Below are 11,865 nucleotides of genomic sequence, written 5' to 3'. Positions count from 1 at the left end.
TCTCAGAAAATGAGATTTCTGGGTTAAAGGGGATGGACTTTTTATGGCCTTTTAAAGATTGTGGCAAAATTCTTTTCGAAGATGCTGTGCTAAAATAAGTTTCTTACGATTTCTGTAAAGATAGAGCGAGCATGTCTCTTGGGCACCCCGGATGGTGCTGGCCTTAGTGCTTTGGAAAGGTCCTAATCAGTGGCGCTATTTTTGTGTTGGCCGGGCTGTAGCAGACAGGAAGGCTTTGTGGCGCTCTGGACTGATAAAATTCTTTGAGGACTGTTCCTGGCCAGGGTGAATGCCTGCTGTGCGGGGCTCTGGTCGGGGGACCTGGTAGGGGGTGACAGGGCCCTGTCTTCCCAGGGCTTGCATTTTTAGATGAGAGGTGATGCAACCAGGAGCACTGCCACCCCAGAGGGAGGCCAAAGCCCCAGCAGGGGCCACAGTTCACTTCCCCTTGGGGAGCAGGGTTGGAGGCTCAGCGGGGACAGGAACCCAAGAGGTCTGCACACTGAGAACAAATGTCATACAAAACCAAACCGCTTCCTGGGTGGGTGGGGGAGTGTGTGCAGTGCCTGGGGTGTCGGGGCCTGGCCCCTGCTACAGTGGGTTTCTGGGGCTTCTAGGGTCGGCTGAGTCCGGGACGCCTTCCCCTGTTACTGCCCCAGCCCCACGGTTTCCCAAGCCCCTTCACCCCTCTGGCATTCTATGCAACAATAAAAATCAGAAAATAGCAAAAGCAGGTACTCAAGCCCACCCACCAGCCACAGCTCTGAGTACCTTACAGGGTTCTAGCTGTGCGTTAGATGCTACTCTCGTGACCCCCATCCTCCGGATCAGGGAACTGAAGCACAGAGTGGGCAAGTTTCTTAACCTGGGCAAGACTCCACTGCACAAGTTTCTCAACCCTGGGCAAGACTCCACTGCACAAGGCTGGTGCCTTCTGGAATTCTCTAAGGAGCTGGGGGCAAGATAATGCTTTCCCCGAACTTCCCTGCCGGCCAGAGGGACCTGTGGCTTAGCTGCCTGATGTCCTGCTCTCAGTGTCATCATTTCAGCAGACGGTCGCTGGGGACTAGCCACCCTGCAAGCCCAGGGCGCATGCCTCCACGCGGTAATCAGTTTCTCCTTCCAGATTCACCTCTGAATTCCAAAAAGGGCCGTTGGGGAATTTACACATCTTGTTGACCTCCTTATTCTACAGGAAAAGTCAGCCTGCCTGGCCATAAATACATTTATGAATGCCATAAAAATTTAATGCTGATTTAGATTTTGGTTTGACTTTTCGATTCCACTTAAATAGACTGGGAGAATTGCAAGTGTGTAGCTCACTGCCCCGTGAATATCACCGATGGCCTTGTTCCTGTTTCAGATAATGGATGGTATGAGAAGATGCTTCGCAGGGTCGCTTACTTCCCTGGGCTGCACTCTGCCTTCCCCTCCTTGTCCTTCTCCCTTCTATGTTCCCAGAGCGCTGCATTCTCCCCTCCTAGCACCTGCTGTCTTGGTTCCTTGAGAGTGGGGTTGTATCTGATGTTCTTGGCAAGCTTGCTCTCCCACCCACCACCATTTCATGTCTCCCCTCTCTCTCCTAACCTCCCATGTATCTCTGGCTCCCTCACACTGTTTGATGACCTCCCTTCACACCACATCGTCACAACATGGCTGCTGCCTCGCCCGCATCACCTCTCCTTTCTATGCATGAAGAGAAGGAGGGAGAGTCAAAGGAACAAAGGTAGTCTTTCTTCCAAAAAAGCTTTGACTTTTTATCTAAAAGGGGTTCTTCTCCCTCAGAAACCTACATTTCAATGGCCAGACCTGCATCCGTGGCCACCTCTGAGAAGGCAAGTATTTTACAAGGGCACATTTATACTTACTTCCAAACCAGGACTCTGTTAGCAGGAAAGAAAGGAGGGATGGACACTGGATAGGCAGCTAGCAGGAACCGCCACACAGCCTGCCCCTTTGCTAGCCAACACCTGTCATACCCTTCTGCCCACACAGAAAACATGCCTGTGTCTGGGGCACACAGCCAAGCTGTCATCCCGCTCCAGCCGGGCAGGCTTCTGCATAAGGCTGCCCGTGGTCCTGCGCCCTTTAACTACAAGACAACTTATCTGCTCCAACGTTCTCAGTACCAGTGATGGGTTAGACATGGGAAGACTACAGAAAGAGCATCCATTCAGAAAAAGGGAGAACGGGGAGAACACGAAGTCCTGCTCTGAGCAGCCACCCTGCTCCTTGCATGGCCATGTGGCACCCTGCTCTGCTCCTGGGAGGCTCTGACATAGCCATGGCCCCCTGTGGACTCGGTTCTGCCCCCCACAGAGGGGTCCTCCTTGTCCATTATCTTCCATGGCCACCTGAGAGGCAGGTCTTAGGGGGTATTCCATCTCGGGGGGCCACACAGCTTCCTGTTGGTGTGAGGTTGGGGTCCTGGGGGGTTGCCTCAGGGATTGGCTGTTACCATCAGCCTTGGGTTGATTATTTTGGGTAATACATTTCACTCAAAAACTTGGTTGGCTTCTGGTCTTTAGGGAGGGGGTCAGTTCCATTGACCACAGCCAAAGAGCTGCTCTAACCTAAGCCTTACACATGACCACTCCAATTATTGACCCACTGGCCTCTGCTGTGCCCTCACCCTAATGGAAGTGTCACTGTATTGAGGTGATGAAAACAGTGACCTCAGCGGGAGACATCCCCTTCCTATGCTCTTTTCCAGGGGTCCCTCTCTTAGATGGAATTCTTAAGAGAAGGTTCTGGAAAAAGACCTTGTGTCTCAATTTTATCTCCTGCTATGGCTGTCATTTGCAGGCAAGAACTTGCTTTAGTCTGGGGTAAAAGAAACTGTGTGTGTGTGTGTGTGTGTGTGTGTGTGTGTGTGTGTGTGTGTGATCCTGCAAGACTCCAAACTCTGGAACTTTCCATCCAATCTGATGGCAGGCCACTGGGAGTGGGTCCCTCTCTAAGCGCTGTCACCTTCCCTTCTGTCACTGCTACTTGTCTCCATCTGTCACTGGTCTCAATCCTTCCTTTCTTGTAGAACGTTGTCCAAAGTAGCCAATAATGGCCCCATTCTGGATTTTTCCTCACATTTTCCCAATTCTATAGCCTCAGTTGGCATATGGTCTGTGTCCCACCTTGTAGCAGGTGACGGCCAAATGTCTTGCCACTGCACAACTCCATGGAGCATGAGATGCAATAGTGAGTCCACTGCCTGGAGCTTGACCTTACCACAATGGCCCTGCTGCCATCACCAGCATCCCTTTGGTGCTTGGAGCTCAATCGCCACCATCCTCTGGAGCTTCCCTCTCGACTGACACCATATGTGCTTGAATCTGATTGGTGGAGCTCAGGTCACATGCCTGTGCCCTGGCTGCAGAGGAGGCTGGGAAGGGATTTTCATGTCTCACGAGGTTGCATCTGATTGGTGGAGCCAGGTCCCGTAATTGAGCCCTGTGTGCAAAGGAGCCCGGGAAGAGGATTTTCTCCACTCTACCGCAGGGTTGCAAGACTTAAGGTGGGCAAGTCTCCCAAACAGAGCCCGAGTGTTCTCAAGGTATGGGGCAGCCAGAAAACGTGACAGGTGTCACCCCATGGGCCATGTCCCCTTCCTCACCTCCTCCTCCTCCTCGCTTCTGTATATCTGAGGGGTCCTGTTTCAACTGTGAGTCGATGGCCCGCATTTCTATCTCTAGGCCAGACCCCTCCCCTGAGTTCCTAATGCCCCTAGGGCCCTTGTGTTTGCTTGTTCCACAGGCCTCTCTCAACTTTCTGTATCCACCGGAGAGCTCCCAGTTTCCCTTTTTAATCTATGTATTCACCCTCAGTCGGTGTACCCCATCTCAGCCACTGGAACCACCGTGTTAAAGCCTGCAGTGTATGAGATATCCTTGCTTCTCCTTCTTTCCTTCCAACCTCAGATCTGCCCCAGCAGCAAGTTGCCTTGGGCTCTGTATTCAAAAATATCCCAATTCTCTCCACTTCCCTCTGTCCTGCTGCCATCACTGTCAACCAGGTAGGCCTCAGTTTTCAACTGGAGGGCTCCAAAGGCTTCCTAATAGGTCTCTCGTCTCCACTTGTGTTTCTTCCAGTCCATTCTCCACATAGCAACAGAAGAGTGGCATTCCTTAAGCCTACGTGGGAGCCCATGGCTCCTCTGTCTCAAGCCTTCCAACAGCTTCCTATGTATCTAAGAATAAAATCTACACTCCTTATGGCTTTTGTGGCCTCAGCTATCTGTTCCTGCTTCTCTTTTCCTGCTCCAGCTGCCTTAGTCTTTCAGGGGGTTGAGCATGGCAACTTCTTTCCTGCCTCAGGGCATTTGCACATGCTCGTCGCTGTCTGTCATGTTTTCCCTTGCATTCTTCCCACGACTGGCTCACTCTCTATCCTTCCTATCTCATGCCTTGAAATGGCATGCTGTCAAAGAGGACTCTGATCACTTAGTGTTACCATCATCTCAGTCTGTTTATTTTCTTTGCAATACTGGAACACTTACTGGTCCATAATCGTCTTATTTATTTGACTGTCTCCTTGTCTGCTCCTCAAATTGAATACCAGGCCCATGAGGGGGAGACCAGCCTTGTCTTATTCACTGACTGGCAAAGTCCCTGGGACAGTAGGCACTCCATAAATTCATATTGTTTGAACATTATCTGTCTGTCCCTCAAACATAGCCCAGCACCAGGTGCTCCAGAAATATTTCTTGACTCATCTGGCCTGAACGCTTGGGCAGATGTTGCCTGTAGGAGATGTTCCTGTGGGAAAATGGTTTGGCCAACCCTGTGGCCGACTCGACTCTCAAGCGGGATTCACAACAAATGGATCTGATCTTGAACCTTTTTAAAAACCATCAGTGAAATGCCGCCAATCATCTGGCCCTCAGGTGTGCACAGGCCCCATCTCCTGCCCACCATGAATCGAGGCTCCGTGGGTATTCCCACACTTGTAAAAGGCGGGCTCCCTGGAGGCCTCAGAGCTCCAGGTTGTTTGGCACATTGACATGAGTGATGAAAATTCTCCAAAGACTCAGGTGAAGTGTGTGGGGGAGCAGATCTCCCAGGCAGGTCAAAGGTGTTTTGATTCATGACGTGTTGCCCTTTTCCTGTTGAGTACAGGAGGGAAAGCATGTACAGGATAGTTTAGTACAGGCTTGTGAAGTAATCCTGTGGGCCTCAAATCTCTAGTTTATAGCATTAGAGTATGTGAGAGTGGAAAGGGAACCCTTCTCAAATGGTAACCATGTGTAGCCCTTGCTAGGCGCCAGCTGTATGCCAGTCCCCAGATAGGCCTTTGCCCACACCGTGTGCAATCTTCACACAGTTCTGCAAGGCAAGTGGGTCTGCATTTTGTAGTCGGAGCCTCTGAAGCTCTGAGCAGCCCCCAAGCTCAAGAGTGGGAGAGCTGGGACTGTGGCCAGGCCCACCTTTTCCAAACCCTCTGAAGGGAAGCTGAAGCCAAAAAGACAGCCTTGGCCAGGCTCCTCTGCAGGTGAGGTCACCCCTTGGAGGTTCCTGGGTTTGTTCCCCTTGTGCGGGTGGAGACTTGGCAGCCTGGGAGTGGGAGCCACAGAGCCGGCAGGTGGGGGGCTGGCCGGGGCTCCACCTTGGCTGAGTGGCCTGTCTAGAACAGGTCCTGGGAGGTCACTCAGTCTCTCACAAGCTTCCCTTAGGGTGTTGGGGCCGGTCCCAGCATGTGGATCGACAGCCTCGGCCCACTTTGGGGAGCACCTTCTCCTAGGGAAGGAGGGTCCTGGGCGGACTCTTCAGTGCTCATCAGTTTTTACCATTTACTGTGTCTCCTCCATGTGGCATTCATTCCACATTTATCAGAACACTTGTCCCATTACTGACAGCCGCCGTGCCATTGTTGTTATTATCTTGCTGGTTGTTTTCATACTGAGGTGGGAGTCTGGCTCGTTTGTTTTGTATCCACAATGCTTGGAAGCAGGAGTATGGAACAGTTGGATAGATGGATACATGGATGGATGAATAGATGGGTGGATGGGTAGGTGGATGGATGGGCCAATGAGTGGGTGGGCGGATGGGTGGGTGGATAGATGTATGGGTGGATGGGGGGAAGGGTAGATGGATAAGTGGATGGGTGGGTGGATGAATGGATGGGTGGGTAAAATAGGTTGGATGGGTGGGTAGATGGGTGGATGAGTGGATGGACAGATGAGTGGGTAGGTGAATGAGTGGGTGGGTGGATGGGTTAGTAGATGGTTACATGGGTGGATGGAAGGGCGGATGGGTGGATGGTTCGGTGGATGGCTGAGTGGGCGGGTAGATGAGGAAGTTGAGAGCAGAGAGGGGATTTGCTTCCACTTGCCCGGTCAGCCATCACAGAGGCCAACAGCACCCCGATCCTCCTTGACTGTCTTCCTTTTGTCCCTGTTGGTCTCTCCTCCCTTTGGGCCCCCACACCATCCCATTGGTCGGTGTGATGGGGCCGGGGTATGGCTCTGGTCATCAGAAGCGGGGACTGTGGTGAGGGAAGAAGCAGGGAGGGGTGTGTGAACGGGGCCCACTGCTATGGTTCCCCAAGTGGAAACTTGAAGACTCTGAACCCTCATCCCTCTGGGGTAGTGCTGCCAATAGAACTTTCTTCAATGATGGATTGTTCTGTGTCTGTGCTGTCCAGTATGGTAACCACTAGCCCCCTGTGGCATTGGACACTTAAAATGTTGAAATATTAGTGTGATAGAAGAGCTGACTTTTTAAATTTATTTAATTTTCTTGTTTATTTTTTACTGAGATATAAGTACACATAACATTATATTAGTTTCAGGTGTACAACATAATGATTCGATACTTGTATATACTGTGAAATGATCACCACAGTGCATCTAATTAATATCCATCACTACACGTACTTACGAATACTGTTTGCTCATGATGAAAAGTTTTAAGATTGACTGTCATAACAACTTTCAAATATGCAATGTAGTATTAATTATAGCCACCATGCTATGAATTACATCCCCAGGGTTTCTTTTATAACTGGAAGTTTGTCTCTTTTGACCACTTCCCTTTTCACCCACCCCCCATCCCCACCCTGGCAACCGCCAGTCTGTTCTCTGTATCTATGAGTTTGGTTTTTTTGTTTGTTTTGTTTTTGATTCCACACATAAGTGAGATCATACAGTATTTGTCTTTCTCTGTCTGACTCCTTTCACTTAGCAGAATGCGTGCCCTCGAGGTCTATCCATGTTGTCAAAAATGGTAAGATTTCCTTCCTTTTTATGGCTGAGTGATATTCTGGTGTGTGTGTGTGCGTGCGTGCCCATGCGTTTATCTGCCACATTTTCTGTATTCATTCATCTCTTGATGGACACTTAGGTTGCTTCCATGTGTTGGTTCTTGTAAATAATGCTGCAGTAAATGTGGGGGTACAGATATCTTTTGGAGTTAATGTTTTCCCTGCCTTCAGGTAAATACCCAGAAGTGGGATCGCTGGATCATATGGTGATTCTATGTTTAATTGTTCAAGGAGCCTCCACACTGCTTTCCATGCCAATTTGCATTCCCACCAAGAGTGCACACAGATCTCTTTTTCTCTACCTCCCGTCAACACTGGTCATCTCCTGTCATTCTGACAATAGCCATTCTCATATATGAGAGATGACATCTCATTGTGGTTTGGGTTTGCATTTGCCTGATGATTTGTGATGTTGAGCACCAAAATTTATTTGATTTTAATTAATTTAAATTTCTATGCCAACAGCCAAAGACGAGTAGTGGCTAACCATTTGAGGAAGCATAGCTCTGGTGGGCTGGGTCAGCCTTATTGGTAAAATGGCCTCGTCCAAGGAAGAGTCCCAGGCCAGAGAGGCCCCTGCCTCCTAAGCCTGAGAACCCAGGATGGAGCAGGGGGAGAGATGTCACTAGGGCAGAGATATTGGCAGGCACAGCCTTGGGGGCTCAGGTGTACCTCACTGTGCAGCATAGGCTGGAGCCTTGCAGGCTGGGCTCAGAGCATCTCCTGATGGCTCGTGGCCTTCTGAAATAAGACCCCATGTGGGCTCAGCCTCCGTGACACTCGGGTGGGTGTCTTTGTTTTCGTGGAAAGGGTAAAAGCAGAAGTCCTGTTGGCAGTGATTGCGGAATATCCTGAAGACATGTTTATGGAGTGGCCTTTTGCTCTCCTTCCCCTTTTCTCCATCTGCTTGCTTGGAGCACCCTTTGCAACCCCCACCAGGAATGATGGAGGAGAAAGCCAGAAGTGGCCTGGGCCCCATGTTTAAGCATGCTAGCTCACCTGCTATGGTGGGAAATCCTGGCGGGGCAAGGCTTACCAGGCCTGACTCTCTTCTGTCCTCTCTGGACTCCACGAAGCTCCAGCCATGTGTCTCCAACACACGCACTGTCTTGACCTGCGCTGAGGGGCTCAGAGTGGCCGCCACTCCTGCTTCCCACCACCGCCCCTCCTGCCCTCCTGGACCAGCTTCTTCTAGGTGTCAGGACTGGCTTTGAATGCATTCTTTCTTTTTTATGGGTCCAACCCTTGTCCTCTGGGCTTTTTTGGACCAAAGACAAACAGAAAACCAAAACTTTCTCTCTCAAAAGAGCTGGGCTCTTCCAACATTAAGCTTTGGCTCCTACTGTTCCTCTTCCTGAGTCTCAGCAACCTGCAGTGGGTGCCAAAACCTACCCACGCATGCTCTGTTCTCTGCTGTGTGGCCCCCACCCAGAGGACCCCCAGTCTAAAATAACCCCCTGTCTGAATGGGCTAAATGATGGAGTAGCATAATGTACAAAAAGCCCCCAAACAGAAAACAAAGCCCTTTGATTAATATGTCAAAGTAGTATCTTATCACAAACAGAAATAGCTCTGTGTGAATTGAAAACAATTTTCCAATTTTCCTTTTCCTCATTCTGTTAATGAGAAAGAACCTTCTTGGCTGAAATGTAGACTAAGGGGTTACCAGGGAAAAGAAAACACATGGATTTCTTCATTGACCATCATGAGTTCAATGTATTGGAGCCATAAAGCTGGGGGTTCAGCATCTATGCCCAGGAGCCCTGTGGGGATCTTGGAGGTTGCAGGGGGTGATGTACTTTTTTCCTAGAGCAGTGGGTGGGCAGGGGGCTGGGGCTGCCAGATTTTGACACATGTCTGAGAAGAGGGGCCCAGACCCAGACAGTCCCCAAGGTCTGTGTAAGTCCTCAGGCTCCTCCCCAGTGCAGCGTGGCCCCTCTTTCCAACCTCCAGGCCCAGGCACCTCAGGGTTGTCTGTCCCATTGGTGATGTCAGGAACACCTGAACACTTAAAGTGAGCTCCTCAGGGAGGTTGTACATAAACAGGGATCTACTCTACATTTAGGAATGAATGGTGGAATTTCAGGCATCAGCTAATGGGTGGGCAGCTTGATTTTGGGGTCTGGCATTTTCCAGTGCCCTTGAAATTACTTGTCACCTGGGTTTAAGGCCCTGACTGCAGGGCTGAGACCAAGTATATGAAGAGGACCCTCACGAGGCCTCCCAGGGGAGGACCATGAGCTCCAGCTTTTATGCTTAGAACTGACCAACCTAGCAACCTCTTCCCACCCCAGAGAGTCTGTGGAGAGTTGGGAGGCTGGGAACTTAGTCCCCGCTCTGCCCTAGCTGCCTGTGGGAAATGGCAGGCCCCAGCCCCTCTCTGCTGTCAGATCTTTCTTCTGTAAAGGGAAGTGGGTCACCTTCACAGCAGTGAGCACATGGAGGGGAGGATCCTGGGTTCTAAATTCCGCTCCCATGCTGGGGACCTGAGGCTCTTCGGGAGACCAGCTGGTTCTAGGTCTGGGGCAGGAGCAGCCTGAAGCAGGCCTGGGACATCTTGTGCCAGAAAGCAAGTAAGTGCTCAAAGATTTCTGGGATAATTGGGACATCGAAAAGCATAATGACTGTAATTGAGCACAAAGAACAATACATACAAATCATAGGCCCATTGTGATCATCAAAAAAAAAAAAAAAAAGAAAAGAAAAAGACAAGGAAGGAAAAAAGGGAAGGAAGGAAGGAAGGAAGGAAGGAAGGCCCATTTCCCACCATTGGAGGAGGGCACTGCACTTTGTTTGGAGAAGCACTTGTCCATCCCAGGGAGTAAGGGAAGTTCTTCTTCATGGGAGAATGTCAGATAATGTAGAAAGAGGGAGAGAATCAGAAAGTCACTGACCTGCAACCCTCAGTGTGTAATTGATTCAGGCCAGGACCATCGGTGGAAGCTGAAACCATTTAGCGAGAGGTTACTGGGGCCTGGGGTATTCATAGGGCACCAAAGTATCACACTACCATTATCTTGGCAATCACAAAAGCACACGAGCCCTTTGGGAAAGAGATCAAGCCCTCTTTGAGCTGATGAAGAGCTGCCCTGGGTGAGGCTCCCTGCCCCAGCTTCCCAGACCCCTCTGTGGGTCTTTGGGAATGGAGGGCAGCAAGTCTGGTTATGCATGTGGCTCAGGGGTCCAGGGGCAATTCACAGTGTCGGGGACTGGGTTCCTGAGAGATGCCTTCCTCTGAGCAGAGATGCTTCCTTTGATAGTGGCAGGCAGGACCCTGGGGGCTGACTCTACCCTCTGGCGGGTGGCCATGGTGCGGCCTCCGGACCTCCCAGTGTCCGAACCTGGAAAAACATCCCTGCCAACTCTGGACAGTTTATGAAATAAAGATACTATAGAAATCTGTCATTATTGTTTCTCAGTCTTTCTTTGTCTTGAGTGAGGTCTGAGATAACCCAAACACCACTCGGTGGCGGCATGGCTCTGTGAAATTTGGCACCTGCTTACAGAGGATGTTCTGATGTCCAGTCGGAACAAGGTCGTTCCTAAGTCTTGGTGTTAGGTGACAAAAGCAAGTTAGAGCAACACATGGGCTGAGAACTGATCTCACGGGCACACGTGCACACACACACACTCACACCCACACAGACACTCCTCACTTGGGGTGCTGAGCATATGGGTACTAAGTGTAGAAGAACAGGACCCAGTGTGCTCTGCTACTGATGGAGGGGAGGAAGCAAGGGTTTGGGGTGTGTGTGTGTGTGTGTGTGTGTGTGTGTGCGCACGTGTGCTCATGCCTGGCTTGGTCTGTCCTTGTATGTTACCTGTGGAATCAGAAACGTAAAACAGGAGGTCCGGCAATCTGGAATGTGTGTGGGACAGGGAATCATATGAAGGAGGCGCTGCGTGTGCCAGGGTGTTGGATGTTTCTGTCCAGATGGGTCCCCATCACATCCCTGCACATTCCCTTCCACCTTCCCTGGCACAAACGGGGGGACTTTCCACATTGTGTCCCCTCCTGGCTCACACAGCATGTCACAGCTGTGGGCTACTTGACTCCCAGCAGGCTGGCTTGTGAGTCCCACTTCACAGAGGAGGAAAACCAAGCTCAAAGAGCCTGGGGACTTGTTCAAGTTCCCACAGCTGGGAGTGGCTTCTCCTGAACCCACACATTCTTTCCACACCTCACCCCAGGCCCCATGCTGCCCCTCCACCCCGCCCCCGCACTGCCACCCAGCTGCCTGCTCACATCCTCTCCTGTTCTGGCCCAGAAGGAGACCCAAGTCCTCCGCTTAGCGGTTCGGCCCTGCCCTCTCTGCGTCTTCTCTCCCGAGCGCTATCCACCCTTCCTGGTGTCAGCTAAGACGGCTGCTCCCTACTCCCAAGTGCCCAGGCCTTGGTCTCTGCCCCACATTCACGGGCCACGGACACTACTCAGATGCTTGGCCTAGGAGCTCAGAGGAATGACAGTGACTTCTTCCTGGAAGATGCATCTGGTGCATCTGGGACGAGGTGGTCTTCCTGGAGGGACAGACACATGAGGCCCGTTTGTGTGTGTGCAGGATGGAGGACTGCTTGAGGCTGCTAGAAGAGGGCAGGTGACCCCAAGTGACA

The 11,865-nt window shown here is 51.1% G+C and overlaps 1 long non-coding RNA gene across 1 annotated transcript in view; it reads left to right on the top strand.

Annotated features, from left to right (window-relative positions):
* The first annotated feature begins 7,161 nt into the window (after positions 1–7,161).
* LOC112840054 (uncharacterized) overlaps positions 7,162–11,865 on the top strand; it is a 22,322-nt gene continuing 17,618 nt past the window's right edge. The window contains exon 1 of the long non-coding RNA XR_003212373.2: positions 7,162–7,217. This is a non-coding gene — a long non-coding RNA (uncharacterized lncRNA). The remainder of the gene's footprint in view (positions 7,218–11,865) is intronic.

Source organism: Callorhinus ursinus, unplaced genomic scaffold, assembly GCF_003265705.2.
Source record: "Callorhinus ursinus isolate GAN/ISIS: 27379988/994484 unplaced genomic scaffold, GSC_fseal_2.0 scaffold47, whole genome shotgun sequence".
NCBI classification, from domain to species: domain Eukaryota; kingdom Metazoa; phylum Chordata; class Mammalia; order Carnivora; family Otariidae; genus Callorhinus; species Callorhinus ursinus.
This window is presented reverse-complemented; position numbering and strand designations above follow the sequence as displayed.